Source organism: Amblyraja radiata, chromosome 16, assembly GCF_010909765.2.
Source record: "Amblyraja radiata isolate CabotCenter1 chromosome 16, sAmbRad1.1.pri, whole genome shotgun sequence".
NCBI lineage: Eukaryota > Metazoa > Chordata > Chondrichthyes > Rajiformes > Rajidae > Amblyraja > Amblyraja radiata.
The window spans coordinates 8,232,035-8,251,380 of NC_045971.1; positions in this window are offsets into that span (position 1 = coordinate 8,232,035).

The window sequence follows — 19,346 nt, forward strand, 5'->3', positions numbered from 1 at the left end:
TTGGAAATAGTAGTCTTCATCTCAGTGACATGATTCCCTCCCCCTGACCGCCATGTCATGCAGGATGGGTCTCCCCACATCCTCCCCACTGGCACTTGCTTTAAAAATGAAAGTAGATTCTGAATACGAAGGAAACTTCCAGCATTTCTAAAGAGGTTTACGTTCCTTAAAGGAAAGGTCAACCTCATCTGTCACCAGAGATTCCCATGTGTCTGAAGCAATATTTACTTCATCCACCCATCCTTGTTTCAACGGCCTCTATCTTTCGTTTCATTTGTACAATTCACAAAAAGAAGAACCAATCCAGTTTAGTGCTGCAATGTTGATGTTCCATCACGTTGGCGTAAGTCCCCAGTGAGATTAGTTTTGCTAGTTTCCTCCCCACTTGCGCAATGTTATCATGTGAAATAATCCGTCAGGTTCAGTTTACAAAGCTGCAGCTTCCAAATTCTTGTCTGTTTTCTCTGTTCCCTTTTTTCCATGGGATGCGGAGATCCCTGGTAAATGGCAACATTCATCCTTGTTTTTGGCCTTCACCGCATGAGAAGTGAAGATGTAACTTTATTGTTGGGTGGGGAGTCACATATAAGTACGGTAACGATGGTAGATTTGCTTCTGCGAAGGGCATTCGTGAACCGAGTGGATTTTACAACAATCTGCCACGCTCACAGTCATTGATACTGGATCTATTTTTTTTCCTTAATTCCACATTGACCATGTTGAACTTATTGTCCTATGCAACAGTATGGTGAGGTACAGGTACAATTAAATCCTTGCTTGCAGCAGCATCACGGGCTCATCACGGGCGCACAGATTCAAAACAACGCACAAAAACAAATTAAGAAAATTTAAATTAAAATGACAGAAAAGAAAATTAAGAAAAATAGCAAGTCCATGGTATTGCCAAAGATGGTCTCTAGTGTTCCGATGTCACGCTAGGACTAGGGTTGTGCGCGTTGGTTCATGAACCTGATAGTTGTAGAACGGTGGCAGTTCCTGAACCTGGTGAGGTGGGACTTCAGGCTTCTGTGCCTCCTGCCCGAAGGTGGAGGTGAGAAAGGGCATGGCCCAGATGATGGCGATCCTTGATGATAGACGGCATCTTCTTGAGGCAGCGCCTCGTGTAGATGCTTTCGATGGTGGGGAGGACCGTGCACATGATGGACCAGCCTGAGCCCACCACTCTCTGCAGCCTCTTGTGTCGCTGCTCGTTGGAATTGCTGTACCAGGCCATATAGCAACCAGTCCGGATACTCGTGCACTTCATGTGTAGAAGTTTGTTAGATATTCTGAGATACGCAGAATCTCTTTAAACTGGAGAAGTGGAGATGCAGGCACACCTTCTTCACGATTACCTATGTGCATCCCAGTCTCCCAATTTCCCCTTTCCAAAGTCATGGTCATACAGTGTGGAAATAGACCCTTCGGCCCAACTTTCCCACACCACCCAACATGTCCCATCCACACTGGTCCCACCTGCCTGCTTTTGGCCCATATCCCTCTAAACCCATCCTATCCATGTACCTGTCTAATTGTCTCCTAAACTTTGTGATAGTATCTGCCTCAACTACCTCCTACGGCAGCCCTTATCTTACCTTAAACCATAGGACATAGGCTTAAGGTGAGATTATAAAAGATTTAATAGGAACCTGAGAGGCAACGTTTTTACACAATGGGTGGTAGATAAAAGGAACGAGCTGCCCACATGTTGCTGCCTCGGCCTATGTGATCTCTTGTTTGGAAACCATTTTGATTCCTCTTCCCATTCCCACACAGACCTTTCTGTCCTGGGCCTCCTCCACTGTCAGAGTGAGGCCACACGCAAATGGAGGAACAGCACCTCATATTTCGCTTGGGCAGCTTACACTGCAATAATGATTTCTCTCCTTGCTTTCCTTCTCTCGCTGTGTCCCCCCCCCCCCATTCACCTACTAGTTCCATTGTCCTTATAGGAGACATTTATGTTTAGCCTAGTTACTATTGGCATATTATATTATTTTGTCGAAATATATCGCAGTGTTATTCTGGACACTTGGGGGTGGTCATTAGATGCACAGGGTGATGTATATATAGGCATATTGACAGGAAGTGACAGACACAGGGTGGGGTGAGCATACAGTTTTCACCAGACTAGGTGGAACCAGACGGGGTAGAACAGCCCAGCTACAACTTGTATGCAGATTAAGGAAGGCCTCATAGTGGACATTGGACTTTGTCTCTGGAACTGTTGAGCTAAGATGATGAGAACTACAGTATATACTGCACTCTGTATCTTTCCTGCTTGCTACTTCCTCAAGTCTGAAGAGGGGTTCCAACCCGAAACATCACCTATTCTTTTCTCCAGAGATACTACCTGACCCGCTGAGTTAGTCCAGCGTTTTGTGTCGATCTTCCAAATAGAATGTTCTCACTTAACCCAGATCTTCCCCCGTTTTGTTTCCATTGACCTGTATTTGACCTGACCTTGGCTGGATCTGAAATAAAAGCAACATCAAATCTGCATTTCAAGCCAACCCTGCACATGTAATCACACCATTCTATGTTAAATGAAAACTGTGTCCATACACCGTAAACCTTTCCAACTCCTGACATTACTTCCCATGTGGAAGATCTGACTAATCATCATAGGCATCGATCACCATATAAATGGAGCATTCTTCACTACTCCTCCACATTCACTCCATCATCTGCCCATTACAGAGCAGACAGGTTCCAAAGAAACCCAAGACTTCTCACCATGAATGGTATCAGTGGTAAGTGCGTGCTTTTGTTAACCACCAACGCCAATTTATTAACAATCTGTTTTTTCGAGTCATGTCTTTTAGCGTGGATGTAATCATTCATTTGAGATGGTTGAACTACAACCAGTAGAAGGAGATGAAGTTAGGTCAACGAATAAAAATAGGAGCAGGGTCGTTGGGAGGAGAGATGTGAAAGAAAATATTTGGCGCTTGAACCTCGATTACAACAGTTACTTAACTGCAGATGGACATAAACTTGCTGGAGTAACTCGGTGGGTCAGGCAGCATCTCTGGAGAGAAGGAATAGGCGACGTTTCAGGTGGACACCCTTCTTCAGTCTGTCCATTCCTTCTCTCCAGAGATGCTGCCACCAATCCCGCTGAGTTACTCCAGCATTTCGTGTCTATCTTCGGTTTAAACCAGCATCTGCAGTTCCATCCACCACCCCCCCCCCCACCCCACACACACACACACACACTGTTAAAGTTTAACTGCCTCGTTCCTCTTTCCAGCTAGATGGATGGTGCTGTGGATATTGACGGGGACTGTGTGGGGTTCTCCAACATTGCCAGAGATAGCTGGTGATCTGGAATTCCGGGACATAGCGGACAGGTGCATGAAAATGTCCGGCCATATCCGCCAAGGCATCGTGGAACTAATGAAGTCCTATGTGAGTATAGGGTGACTGCAACACTTTCAACGCGCGGTTCGTTCCGGATGATAAATGCGTCTAAATAACGGGGAATCAAATGCAATACAGAAAAATTACATTACATTTTGTACAGAGGATAAAATTGAACCGCCTGTCGGGGAATTCGCTAGAAACGCCTTAAATATTAGTTGGCAATCGGCTTGAAACGCGCTCTCTACAAGTTGTGCTTAAAGGAACTGTGCTTAAATGTCCTCTCCAGAGATGCTGGTCGCCCAGCTGAGTTACTCCAGCATTTTGTGCCTGTCTGAGGAACTGTCAACGCTGGTTTAGACCGAAGATCGACACAAAATTCTGGAGTATCTCAACGGGACAGGCAGCATCTCTGGAGAGTGACGTTTCGGTCGAAAATTCTCTAACTTCAAGTAGCCCTTGCTTTCCCTCTCTCTCCACCCCCCCCCCCCCCCCCCCCCCCCCCCCCCCCCCCCCCCCCCCCCTCCCTCCCGCCTCCCAGTTCTCCGACCAGTCTGACTGTCTCTGTTTACTTTGCTGTTACCTTCTCCCAGCCAACAACGATCTATTCTACAATTTCCTTGAACTCCTTTCCCTCTGTTCCGTTTTCGCACCATATACTTCCTTATCTATGTATCTCCCTCGCCCCCTGGCATATGTCTGAAGAAGGGTCTCGATCCGAAACGTCACCCATTCCTTCTCTCCAGAGATGCTGCCTGTCCCGCTGAGTTAATTACTCCAGCATTTTGCGTCTGTCTTCAAGTCTTCAGACCCGCTAAGTATTTCAAGTCAGCATGGAAACAGGCCCTTCGGCCCACCTTGTCCATGCTGATCAAGTTGACCTCTGAGCTAAACATTTGACTCATATCCCACTGAACCGGTTCCATCTGTATATCCATTTCTGAAGACGTCTCGACCCGAAACGTCACCCATTCCTTCTCTCCAGAGATGCTGCCTGTCCCGCTGAGTTAATTACTCCAGCATTTTGTCTCTCTCTCCATTTCAATATCTTACATTTTATTTTTATATCTTATTTTAAAACAACTTGTTTATAACACTGCCATTTCCTATGGAGTGTCTAGCTGGAGAGGTAGAAGGGGAGGGTGTGAGAATTGGTTAGCGGATCAAGAAGAGCGAATGACTATGTTCTAGTGTTACTGTTTGCTGGTAGTGGTGACGTTACCTGGTCCTGGCTGCCAATGTTTCATGCAGCGCCAGTGCCGTTCGGTTACAATCCCTTCATGTTACCCATTCCTTCTCTCCAGAGAAGTTGCCTGAGCCGCTTGCGTTACTCCAGCGTTAAAGTTTTGCGGGTCTGGGGCAGATTGCAGCGTTAGGGAAGGGGTGGGACTTTCAAGAAGGGTAACGTCTAGCGGTTGCTTATTAGTTAGAAGGCAGCGAGTGGAGAGAGAGAACTGGTCGGCGGCAGAACGCTCTCGGATACCCGCCACTGCAGTCTCTGCCCTGCTAAAGTCCAGCTCATCCGATACACTGCGGATCAATGTTCTCTCTCTTGTTGTTACTGGTAACTGAGCGTAGCTGACAACATGTGTGGGAAGGGACTGCAGATGCAGGTTTAACCCGAAGATAGACACGAAAAGCTCCAGACCCGCAACCCTTTAAAGCGGCTCAGGCAGCAACTGTAGAGGGAGATACACAAAGAACTGGAGTAACTCAGCGGCTCAGGCAGCATCTCTGGAGAAAGGCAATGGGTGATGCTTCGGGTCGAGACCCTCCTTCAGTGTGAAGAAATGGACGGACCCATGTTCTCGACCCGAAATGTTGCTAATCCAGTCCCGCCACAGATGCTTTATAATAATATAATAATAATAATAATAATAATAATAATAATAATAATAATAATAATAATAATAATAATATATCTTTTATTGTCATTGCACGTCAGTGCAACGAGATTTAGTGTGCAGCTCCACTGATGTACAAGAAAGGTAAATAAATACAATACATAAATAAACAAGCTGAATTGATTGACGTGACCGTCTGAGGGAGACTGTCCAAAGGGGGTGGGTGGGGGGGGCACTCATTTAAAGGGCCGGTTCAGAGCCGCTATAGCTCTTGGGATAAAACTGTTCCTGAGTCTGGAGGTTCGGGCGTAGAAGGCCTTGTAACGTCTGCCGGAGGGAAGTAGTTGAAACAGACCGTGGCAGGGGTGTGATGAGTCCTTATGGATGCTGAGGGCCTTCCTGAGGCACCGCGTGTGGTAGATGCCCTCCAAGGCTGGTAGCTCTGTCCCGATGATCCTCTGCGCTCTGTGGACGACGGGCTGAAGAGCTCTCCTCTCCGCCTCCGTGCAGCTGAGATACCACACAGGGATGCCATACGTTAGTATGCTCTCTGTGGTGCAGCGGTAGAACGTTGTCAGCAGCTGTTGGGGCAGACCAGTCTTTTTTAATGTTCTCAGGAAGAACAGTCGTTGCTGTGCCTTCTTGACCAGCGCAGTGGTGTTGGTGGACCATGTGAGGTCCTCTGAAATGTGAGTGCCCAGAAACTTAAAGCTGGACACTCTCTCCACACTTTCCCCATAAATGGAGATTGGGGCGTATTCTCCAGAATGGGACCTCCTGAAGTCAATAATCCTTTAGTTTAGTTTAGTATAATTATTGTCACATGCACGGAGGTACAGTGAAAATCTTTTGTCTACGTGCGACCCAGTCAAATAGACTGCATGAATACATGCATAGGGGTACAACATTCAGTGTAAGACGTGGCATTAAAGTTTAGTTTAGTTTAGTTTAGAGATACAGCGTGGAAACAGGTTCTTTGGCCCACCGAGTCCGCACCGACCAGCGTTCCCCGCACATTAACACTATCCTACACACGCTAAGGACCATTTACAATTCCACCAAGCCAATTACGTCTTTGGAATTCCCTCCCACACTTATGATACATTGATATAAAATCCAAGTTTGATAGAACATGAGTTTTTCCCCAAGTGGTATCACCTCCATCTTTGAATAAGACAGTTTTGAGCCCCATCATGTACATAGAAGGTGACCAGAGATTTGGGCATCGTTTCATTTAGAGACACAGCATCCTTCGGCCCACCAAGTCCACACTGACTGCAGATCACTTCACAGTGTCATACAGCGTGGACACAAGCCCTTCGGCCCAACTTGGCCATGACAACTAACCTGCCCCATCTACACTAGTCCCACCTGCCTGCGTTTAGCCCATATCCCTCCAAACCTGTCCTATCCATGTACCTGTTCGTATGTTTCATAAACGTTGTGATAGAACTCGCAAGAATTTAGAAGATTGAGGGGGGATCTTATAGAAACGTACACAATTCTTAAGGGGTTGGACAGGCTAGATGCAGGAAGATTGTTCCCGATGTTGGGGAAGTCCAGAACAAGGGGTCACAGTTTAAGGATAAGGGGGAAATCTTTTTGGACCGAGATGAGGAAAACATTTTTCACACAGAGAGTGGTGAATCTCTGGAATTCTCTGCCACAGAAGGTAGTTGAGGCCAGTTCATTGGCTATATTTAAGAGGGAGTTAGATGTGGCCCTTGTGGCTAAAAGGATCAGGGGGTATGGAGAGAAGGCAGGTACAGGATACTGAGTTGGATGATCAGCCATGATCATATTGAATGGCGGTGCAGGCTCGAAGGGCCGAATGGCCTACTCCGGCACCTATTTTCTATGTCTATGTCTATAGTACGTGCCCCAACTAACTCCTTTGGCAGCTCGTACCATATACCTACCATCCTTTGTGAAACAAAGATGTCCCTCAGGTTCCTATTAACTCTTTCTCCCCTCACCTTAAACATATGCCCTCCTGTTCTTGATTCCTGTTCACACCAGTTCTATGTTAGCCCATTTTCTCATCCATGCCACACTCATTCGGGGCAATTTTACAGAGGCCGATTAACCTACAAACCTGCACGTCTTTGGGATGTGGGAGGAAACCTGAGCACCCGGAGGAAACTGAGAGTGGAATTTACAGATGGCGGCATTTGTGCGTATCCACAGCACTTCCCCTTGCAAATGGTGGACATCGCAGGTTTGGGACCTCACCTACTTAAGATACTTATTCCTTCTTTCCATCCCAGGTATCAGTACATTCGGTACCGGATGAAGAAGATATATTTAGAATGGAAAGTTCCCTGAACATTCCATCATCGGTTTATATCAGAAGCTGTACCCAGACACACTTCCAGATGGTGAGTGATATTTAGTCTTCCATTTGTCCAAGCTGTAGTTGCAGTTCACTTTCAGTTTAGTTTACTATTGTCACGTGTACCGAGGTAGAGTGAAAAGCTTTTGTTGCGTGCCGGCCAGTCAGCGGAAAGACAACACGTGATTACAACGAGCCATTTGCAGTGTATAGACACACGATAAGAAAATAACGTTTAGTGCAAGGTAAAGCCAGTAAAGTCCGATCAAAGATAGACCAAGAGTCACCGATGAACATGTCTAGATTCAATGGTTCCTTTATTATCACTTGTACCAATGTACAGTGAAATTCTTTTTTTGCATATAGATCAGTAAGATTATTGCCATGTATACAAAAGCACATAATGCTTAGAAACAGCCCATTCAGTCTATGTCCAAGGTCGCCAGGTTTTGATTCCATTTTCACATACACAACTGCAGTAAAGTCGATCAAAGATAGTCCGAAGGTCACCAATGAGGTAGATGGTAGTTCAGGACTGCTCTCTAGTTGTGGCAGGATGATTCAGTTGCCTGTATGATTGAGTTGTCATTAATATTGATGCTCTGTGATATTTGGACACGGTGATGTTTACATTCCTCTTGCAACAAGATCCGGTCCAATTTAACGAGGCCAATGTTATAGAGCGGCACATGGATGTGCAGAAGATGGACGGATATGGATCACACCCCAGGCAGAGAGGATTAGAAACATGTAAACATAGAAACATAGAAAATAGGAGCAGGAGTAGGCCATTCGGCCCTTCGAGCCTGCACCGCCATTCGATATGATCATGGCTGATCATCCAACTCAGTATCCCATCCCTGCCTTCTCTCCATACCCCCTGATCCCTTTAGCCACAAGGGCCACATCTAACTCCCTCTTAAATATAGCCAATGAACTGGCCTCAACCACCTTCTGTGGCAGAGAATTCCACAGATGGCAGAGAATTCCACAGATAGTTTCATTTGGGATCGTGGTCTGCACAGACATCGTGGGACGAATGGCTCATTTCGATGCTGTTTTGTTCTATGTATGTTCTTTATCCAGCAGCATTAGAAAATGTAATAGAAGGAACTGCAGATGCTTGTTTATATCAAAGATAGGCACAAGTGGTGTAATCTACAGGAGCAGCACCTTATATTTCTCTTGGGTAGTTTACATCCCAGTGGTATGAACAATTACCTCCAATTTCAGGTAGTCCTTGCTTTCTCCCTCCTTCCCCTCCCCTTCCCAGCTCTCCCACTGCCTACTGTCTCCACCTCTTCGATTCTTCTTCCCTCCCCTCCCCCCATCCCCATATCAGTCTGAGGAAGGGTCTCGACCCGAAACATCACATTTTCCTTCGCTCCATAGATGTTGCCTCACCCGCTGGGTTTCTCCAGTATTTTTGTCTACCTTTGATATTTCCAGCATCTGCAGTTCTGTATCTTATCTATATTACTAAATGTCTGATCTTGACCACTTCCTGTTGTTCTGTATATTGATTTTAGAAAGAAAAAAAAAAATATATAGTTTTAGTTTAGTTTATTGTCTCATGTACAGAAGTACAGTGAAAAGATTTTGTTGCGTGTTATATGGTTACACACTCACCTGGAGAGAAGGTGATACTTCTTCCTGATTAGACAATAGGCAATAGACAATAGGTGCAGGAGTAGGCCATTTGGCCCTTCGAACCAGCACCGCCATTCAATGTGATCATGGCTGATCATCCCCAATCAGTACCCCGTTCCTTCCTTCTCCCCCATATCCCCTGATTTTTAAGAGCCCTATCTAGCTCTCTCTTGAAAGCATCCAGAGAAACATAGAAACATAGAAACATAGAAATTAGGTGCAGGAGTAGGCCATTCGGCCCTTCGAGCCTGCACCGCCATTCAATATGATCATGGCTGATCATCCAACTCAGTACCCCGTACCTGCCTTCTCTCCATACCCTCTCTGATCCCCTTAGCCACAAGGGCCACATCTAACTCCCTCTTAAATATAGCCAATGAACTGGCCTCGACTACCCTCTGTGGCAGGGAGTTCCAGGGAGAACCTGCCACCACCGCCCTCTGAGGCAGAGAATTCCACAGACTCACAACTCTCTGTGAGAAAAAGTGTTTCCTCGTCTCCGTTCTAAATGGCGGCTTACTCCTTATTCTTAAACTGTATTAGTACCGGTGTCAGGGGTTATGGGGAAAAGGTGGAAGGATGGGATTGGCAAGGAAAGATAGATCAGCCATGATTGAATGGCAGAGTACACTAGATAGGCTAAATGGTCTAATTCTGCTCCGAGAACATATGAAGGTAAAACAGATAGAAGCCGCGGAGGAGCAGTGATATGTAGAAGTCTAGATCTAGGATGCTGCGTTACAAAGGGTGAAATAAAAGCAGAAAAATAGTTTCCTACCCTCACTGGCATTAATGCTGATTTTTTCTTTCAGAAAACTTGCCTGATTAACTTGAACAATTTGCTACAACGGTATCACGTGTACCTAACAACAGATACTGTAGACAGACATTTGCAGAAGGATACTCTAGATTTACAACACATACAGTTGATTATGGATAACCTCATATTATACTCTGGGGAACTTGTGAGTACTTCTTTATACTTGGACCTAGAGCTTCCATCGCAGAGTGTCGTGTGTGCAAACCACTAGAATTTCTCCCTAAAACCTATCTCGGAATGGGATCCAGGCTTTGTGCCATGATCTTGAAAATCACCATTGAAAGTAAAAGAGACATAGAGTCATACAGTGTGGAAACAGGCCCTTCGCCCCAACTTGCCCACCTGGCTGCGTTTGGCCCAGATCCCTCTAAACCTGTCCTATCCATGTACTTGTCTCAATCTTTCTTCAACATTGCGATAGTACCTGCATCAACTACCTCCTCCGGCAGCTCGTTCCATACACCCACCACCCCTTGTGTGAAAATGTTACCCCTCGGGTTCATTTCCCTTCACCTTTCTGAGTGTACAGAATGCTGCTGCACGGAGCTGGGTCCTCTGGAGGAAGCACAACACAAGGTCTGGTGATGCAAAATTATCCCTTCACAGGATATGTGAAGCCTGTCCTGAAACCTTTAGAGGAACCTGCCTGGCCATATCCTGGCCTGTGCCGATAGACTTCCTCACCCCTTCATGTTATTCTCTGTCAGGTCACTCATACAATCCCCACCCCAACACCCATCCCAACGTAAGCCAAACTCACTCACCCGTCCACCCGAATGCAAACACGATTTCAGATTTCAGAGTTGCTGCCTCACAGCGCCAGAGACCCGGTTTCAATCCTGACTAATCAAACCCGGGTCTCTGGGGCTGTAAGGCAGTCTACCGTGCAGCCTATATCTTTTTAGTTGTAATGACTTGTCGAATTTATTTGCAACCAATGCATTTGTTATGTCTTTTGTGTGTTGTGTGTTGTCTGAGTCTCTGCACCCCTGATGCTGCTGTAAGCAAGGTTTTCATTTCCCTGTGCATATGACAATAAATTCAATGACACTCACATAAATAACACATAGCAAATATGCAGGTGTAGGAAGGAACTGCAGATGCTGGTTTAACCAAAGAAAGACATAACATGCTGGAGTAACTCAGAGGGACTGGCAGCCTCTCTGGAGAGTAGGAATGGGTGATGTTTTGCATCGAGATCCATCTTTTTTCAGATTTTTAAAAGATTATTCCTATGGTATGTCTGGTACTTTACTTGTCAAAAGTACCGAGGAACAGTGCAATTCATTTTTGTATAATCCCAGTACAAGTATCACTTTACATAAGCACTCAGATACATATTAGATAAGCATCTCAGATACAGTACATGTGTACAGCAGTAGTACACTGAGACAGTATACAGAGTCGCCAGTTTGGCGCCATATTCAAGTCCCAGTTGTTGTAAGTGCAGGGATCTTGATCTGACCATGAAGGCCCGTTGTCATGGCGACGTTCCAGGGTCGGCCTGGCCAAGCGTTGCCGCCGTGTCCTCCGCCGCTGCTCCACCACTGTAGGACGCGTGCGGTCCACGTGCTCGGCCTCTTGGAGCGGTGCCCGGTCCAGCCGAACCCCAGGCTGTTGCAGGGCCTCCAGCGGCCCACTCCCCCGTCGAGGACGTGCGCTCCCGCCCACAGCTGGCCCGCTCACCAGCGCTCCGTTGAAAATGGCTATTATGTGTCATGTGGTTCTATAAAAATTGTAAATAATTGACCTAAATTCTTTTTTTTTAATAGCTACGTCTTTTAGACATCACCCCAGAGGACACAAGAACTGAACCAGCAAGACTGAACTTTGAGAATGACATTATGGAAAGTGCGTTTGTGTATAATGTACTGCATAGAATTAATTTATTGATGATGAATTCAGTCCGTACTTTCAGATATATTTCGATCAGACCATAAAAGTGCAGTAGATAGGCTTTATAAACCAGATGCCGGCTGGAGTACTGCATGCAGTTCTGCCACTGCCCTGTAGGGAAGAATATAAACACTGCTGAGCAAAGATTATAGAGCGGTATAGAGATTGCTGCTGACTTAAGGGCCTGTCCCACGAGCATGCGACTGCATGCGGCGAGCGCGACCAAACCGGAAGCGGGGGCCGCGCGGAGGTCGAGTGATCCCGTACGAGTTGACGTGAAGTTCGAGTGAAGTCCGCGGGAAGTTCGCGCTAGGCGTACGCCGTCAGGACGCCGTGTACGACGTTGAGACGGTGCGTACGGCGTTGAGACGATACATACGCCCGTCGAGGCGCTGCGTACGGCCTCAATGCGGCTGCAGGCCGTTGCCGCGTGGAATTTTTGAACAGTGTCAGTTTTTCGGATGTCAGGACCAGCTCCGCACAACTCCATACGGCTCCGGCAATCGAAGTGGGACCGTCCCCGCGAGGCCGTACGGCTCAAGCGACCACGTTAGGTCGCGCTTGCCGCATGCAGTCGCATGCTGGTGGGACAGGCCCTTTAGTATCTGACCGTTAAAGCAATGAAGGGAGATGGAAGTGAACAATCATCCGTACCAATGAAGACCACAATTAATATTTCCAGAAAACACTAAGCAAAGGAAGTTCTATCACAGATACAAACAATTCCAAAATAAGGATGCATGTTTGTTTAAAAAAAAAATATTATCCCTGAGTTTTAAAACTGTGCGCTGTATAATAGCTCATCTGGACCCTAGTTCAATACTGTCACTGACTTGGCTTCCACCGCTCACATGCTTTGCATTCCAGGTGCTCCACCCTCTGTGAGGAAAAAAAAAGGTCTTACTCAAACCCCCTAAATCTATTACCCCTTACCCCAATCTATGTTCTCTCGTCTTATTCACCTCCGATATGGGGAAAATATTCTATCTGTACCCCCCCAGTAATTTTACACACCTCAGTCCTTTCTGAGCCTCCTCCTCTCCAGAGAAGACCTAGCCTCTCCACCTCCCTTCATTACTGTAACGGTCCATCCCAGGCACCTCCTCTTCCCCATCACCAGTGCCCATATTCTCCACTGCAGGACGGTGAGAGAACTGCACGCAGTACTCCAGATGGCATCTGGTTTATGTGAATCTTATTCACCAAGTTAGAGAATCACCTCCCTGCCCTCACTGTTCTCAGTGGCCCAACAGGTGAAGTTATCCCATCTTAATTATTTTAATGCCATCTTAATTATGATGTCTACCTACACTTCTGCCTTCAAGGGCTGGACTTGCACACTAAAGTCCACGTCCCGGCCTCATTCGAACACACAAAATAATAATGTATTACAACTCATCTTCTTGCCATTCCTCAGCTAATTCACCCTCACAGAATTATTCCACAACGTGACTGCACAGTGAACTGGAAATCTAGAAATATTAGGACATTTAAAGAACATATTTGAATGGTATTTATTTTAAGTAATTATACATCATTTAAGTTATTGGTCTTTATATATAGTGTTACACTGGCAGAATTGATGTTTAGATTTTGAAATATTCCAAATAAAGTCCTTTTGCGTAAAGAGTTGTAATGTGCCTGCAATGTGCTGTCTGGGGAAATGGTGGGAACCGATACAATAGCAACATTTAAGAGGCATTACACAGACATATGAACACAGACAGGGAACGGAGTGATATAGATCATTGGCATTTGAGCAGCAGGTCAGTAAAGAGGACCGCAAGGTGGCGTAGTAAGTGGGTGGCACGGTGGTATAGCTATAGAGCTACTGCCTTACAGTAGGGAGGCTCTCGGCAGCTTGAGAGCCCATTGTGATTGTTGCACTGTGAGGGGGGGAGAGAAGAAAGGAGGAGGAGGAGCCCGAGGACTGAGGGAGAGATAGGAAGGGGAGGAGACAGCAAGGGCTAACAGAATTGGGAGAATTCAATGTTAATGCCACCAAATGTTCCCCCCCCTCCCCCCCCCCATCAGTCTGAAGAAGGGTTTCGGCCCGACACGTTGCCTATTTCCTTCGCTCCATAGATGCTGCTGCACCCGCTGAGTTTCTCCAGCATTTTTGTGTACCTTCGATTTCAGCATCTGCAGTTCCTTCTTAAACACATCCATAATCAGCACCCCATTCCTGCCTTCTTCCCATATCCCTTGATTCCGCTATCTTTAAGAGCTCTATGTAACTCTCCAGAGAATCAGCCTCTACTGCCTTGTGAGACAGGTTCACAAATCTCCGAGTGAGCATGGATGAGATGAGCCGAAGGGCCTGTATCCGTGATGTATGACTCTATGACTCTGTTGTGGTGTGTGTTTATCCTGGCACAATATTCGGCACCGACACAGAGGGCCAAACCACATGTTCGTGCGCTGTACTTTTCTAGGTTCTATGTTTGATTATCTTTATGAACACATTTTTGAAGAAGAAATCAGGAATCACTTCATCCCACCGCCCCCTCCGCCCCCATCTTTTCATTGGGAACGTCCCTCGATTATCATTTAAGTCGAGAGCAGCTAAATTACTTAATCTCCTTCCTCCCTCCCAAGTCGGAACTTTTGCACATAAACCACTTCTCTTTCGCAGTTTTAGTTTTTCTTGGCCGATCTCACCCCCTTCCTGCCGCTTGGCAGTCTTCACTTTCATTTTGATCCCTGAGTTATATATTGCTGGCACCCTGCCAGTCCTGGCATCGTGCCTTGAGTGCCCAGGGGAAGAAGATGGTTTCAGAACCATGTAGAACAAGGTAATGGGAGCCACGAGGAACTGCAGGCGCTGGAACCTTGTGTGAAACACAAAGTACTGGAGTAACCCAGCGGGTCAGGCAGCATGTGTGCAGGGAATAGTCAGATGCCTTTTTATGATCCTTCTTCAGACTGGGGGCGGGTGGGAAAGCTGGAGAAGAGATAGGGGGGGGGGGGACAAAGCCTGGCAAGGTGAGATACAGGTGAGGGGAAAGGAGGGGGGAGTTGATTGGCAAATGGACGGACAAAGGATGAAGATGAAAAGACTTAAGGGTGTCAGAGAAGATGTGTGAATATCTATGTGCTACAAAGGGCGATAATCTTGCCAAATATCACTGTCCCACAGCACTTTCTGTGCAGACACCCAATGGGACATTATTTACGATGTACAAAGTGGCATGATCTTGTAACGACTTTACTTTGATAAGTTACAAACATGCTTGACTCTGTGTGTAGGAAAGCACTGCAGATGCTGGTTTAAATCGTAGATAGACACAAAATGCTGGAGAAACTCTGGACCGGTCTGAAGAAGGGTCTCGACCCGAAACGTCACCCATTCCTTCTCTCCAGAGATGCTGCCTGTCCCGCTGAGTTACTCCAGCATTTTGTGTCTATCTTTGCTGTACAATGCTGTACAATATCGGAGGATAATTGAAGGTTGGATCCAATTACGATTTAAAAAAAATCACCCCCAAGCTGCTGGGAAACGAGGTTTTTGACAAGAATTTATATCACGGGTGATTTCTTGCCAACAACGCGAAACGCAAGTCATTGAGACGACCCTGTCTGTCACTTGATGACTCACTTTGTAAAGGCTGAGGCACAATTCCTCTGAGGTAGGAAATTATTAAAATCCCCTCTCATAATCCCATCGCGATGTGAATTCTTGGTCTGTGAGAAAAACATATTTTCCTTTCGCTCATTGTCAATATCCTGTGAAAAAAAAGCGATCAAGAATTTTGACGTTTGCCGTAACTGGAACTCATTAATTTAGATCTTTTATTTTCCAATTTGTAAGCCCAAAGAAAGAGGGAACTAATATTGTATCACAAAGGTAGATACGAACGTGTTACTGATGTACCTTGATTCAGATTAAAAAAGGCACCCATTGAGTATCTATACTCACTATTAATATAACTGTATCACTCTTTATCTTATCGTATGACACATAAGACAATAAGATATAGACGCAGAATTAAGCCATTAAGTCTGCCCCGCCATCCGATCGTGACTGATCTATTTTTCCTCTTAATCCCATTCTCCTGCCTTTCCCCTGCAACCTTTGACGCCCTTACTAATCAAGGACACATCAATCGCCCCGTTAAAAATATGGAATTCATTAACCTCCAAAGCCGTCTGTGGCAACGCATTCCACAAATGTACCACCCTCTGGCTAAGGACCCACAGACTACCAATATTAAACCTTAGCGCCCGCTGAGTTTCTCCGGCATTTTTGTGTACCTTCGATTTTCCAGCACCTGCAGTTCCTTCTTAAACACTTAAATCTTAGCTGGTTTGCCAAGTCCCATTACCTGAGCCCTGTTGCAAAGATCTAGACCCTGATATCTTCTTATCACAGTCAAAATGGCACCAAAGCCTCTGTGAAGTTCTCAATGAGACTCTTCAGCTGTTCACCATTATTGAATCACCTGGAAAACCTTGTTGGATTTGACAGGTGGGGAAAATGCTCCCAAAGATAGATATTCCTTCAGAAACATTGTTTTAAAATATTTGAAAAGCAAGAGAGAAATGATTGCTTTTCACTTGTCAGTGTTTTAATATTAAACGATAATTATAATGAAGGCAGGTACACAAAATTGCTGGGGAAACTCAGCGGGTGCAGCAGCATCTATGGAGCGAAGGTTCCTTCGCTCCATAGATGCTGCTGCACCCGCTGAGTTTTCCCAGCAATTTTGTGTACCTTCGATATTCCAGCATCTGCAGTTCCTTTTTGAACATTATAATGAAGGCAGTTGTTCTGGGTTAAAATTGCTTGGGACATTTAACTATTTTCCTGAAGTGAATATTTGGGCAAAGAATTACAGGATTATTAACTGAAGCATGGTCATTAAAAAAAAAAAATTAGGAAGAGGTACTGGTGACGCAGCGGTGGAGGTGCTGTCTTACAGCGCCAGAGCCCCGGGTGCGAAGCTCAGTACGGGTGCTGTCTGTTCGGAGTTTGTACGTTCTCCCTATGACAATGTGGGGTTTCTCCGGGCGCTCCGGTTTCCTTCCACACTCCAAAGTCGTAGGGTAACTGCCTTGGGCAAAATTTGTAGATTGTCTCAAGTGTGTAGGATAGTGCTAGTGTGTAGGATGATCGGTGGTCGGTGTGGACTTGGTGGGCCGAAGGGCCTGTTTCCACGCTGTATCTAAAAAGGTCTTGTCTAAAGGTTGCTTAGATGTTGATTTTTCGTTCCTCCTACCTACCCATCTGAATTCATGTGTTACCCTTTTTCAGTTAACAAGAAACATCTCACAATCATTCTATAGTGTTACGTAGGCAACTGCACATAAAATTCTTTTTGCATACATTACACATGCAGGCTCCGCCAGTTTTGGCGGCATTATTCAAAGCCCAAAGTCTAGCGGGCCATGCACTTGATGTACTGGGGCAGTTCCCGTGACCCAAAGTCCCTCGCCTCTCATTATACTGTGTTGAACTAGTATCTGAGATAGACCCTGCACACTGACTGAGAACGCAGACAGATTCAGGTGCACTGGCAGATGTCCAGGTTTACAACATTGTGACTTTTCGACCGGGAGCGGGGCCGTAAATCGCCCGGCACGCCCGGTGGGACTTATCATCGCCCGCCTGGGGCTTGGACATCGGGAGAGAAATGGAGAACAGGGGAGAGAAACGATGTTTGTGTGAATTAAATTGTGTGTATGTCTAGGAAATTGTCTTTGTTTGTATGGCTGTGGAAACGGAATTTCGTTTGAGCCTCACTGAGGCTCAAATGACAATAAATGGTATTGTATTGTATTGTATTGTACAAGGTGAGGGCTGTAAGACTTGCCCACTATACTCTGCAGGCTAGAATCCAGAGCAAAACCTGGAAGCTGTTTTTGTTTAACTATTGCAAATTGATTTGCTAACATGGGGAATACCCAATATTTTGAATGGCAAATGACTAAATTATACCTGTAACAGTCATTCAAAAAAAAATGACACAAATATTTAAGAAAGCCAATTGATTCACCAATTGTCTTCGTCCATCAATATATCAATATTTCTTTTTGGCAGAGTGGAGAAACTTTTATTACATGAACCGTAAAATTTGTTTATATTTTAAGGAAAACACATTGTTACGCTCCTTGAGCTAAACTAACAGGAAATACAGAACAATGGCAATCAATAGATATGGTGCAGTGGTGCAAATGATAGGGTCACTGCCCCACAGCTCCACAGACCTGGTTCAAGCCCAGCCTCTGGTGCTGTCACTGTGAAGTGTGCATGTCTAACTGTGACCGTGTGCGGTTATTCAAAGACGTACGGGTCAGCAGGTTAAAAGTCCTCTGTAAAATTGCCCCCCGGTGTGTAGGTGAGTGGTCAAGTCTACGGGAGTCGATGGGAATGGGGGGTAGAATAAAATGGGATGAGTGTAAATGGGTGCTTGATGGTCAGCGCCGACTCGATGGGCCGAAGAGTCTGTTTCCCTGCTGTATTTCTCCATAAGAATCAATTCCAGAAGCAAATAATCCAACAGTTCATGGAGACAATTTCACCACTCTGTTCACGGAGGCATTCTTCTTGCCTTTACCTCAGTTCATTGATGTTATCCTGTCCTCAGAACAGGTGATCGTTTCGCTGAACGACTTCGCTCAGTCCACCTGGGACTACGTGAGCTCCCGGTTGCCAAACACTTGAACTCTCCCTCACATTCCCATAATGACCTTTCTGTCCTGGGCCTCCTCCACTGTCAGAGTGAGGCCCATCGCAAATTGGAGGAACAGTTATGGGGAGGGAGAGATAGATCAGCCATGATTGAATGGTGGAGTAGACCTGATGGGCCGAATGGCCTAATTCTACTATCACCTATGACCTTATGAGCACCTGATATTTCACTTGGGTAGCTTATAACCCAACAGGTATGAATATAGATTTCTCTAACTTCAAGTAACCCTTGCTTTCCCTCTCTCTCTTCCCTCCCCCACCCTAGTTCCATGGCTAGTTTCACTGAAAACCTGATTAATTTTATTGTTTGTATGGCTCGTTGTCACCTTCCCCTCAGCCAACAATGAACCACTGTACATTTCCTCAGCCATCGTCTGCTTTGATCTGTCCTTTTCACACCTCATCCTTCCATATCTCTAGTTTCCCCTGGCTCTCAGTCTGAAGAAGGGTCACAGCCCGAAACGTCACCCATTCCTTCTCTCCAGAGATGCTGCCGGTCCCGCTGAGTTACTCCAGCACTTTGTGTGTATCTCCCCGTATCTTGGTCCTTTAGCGAAACATCTTAGACATAGACATAGACAATAGGTGCAGGAGGAGGCCATTCAGCCCTCCAAGCCAGCACCGCCATTCAATGTGATCATGGCTGATCATCCACAATCTTGCCATGTCTATTCATGATCGGTGCTCCAGCCCAGTCTGATGAAGTCATTCAGTCTGATGAAAAGACAGCAGTTTGGTGTTCAGTGCATT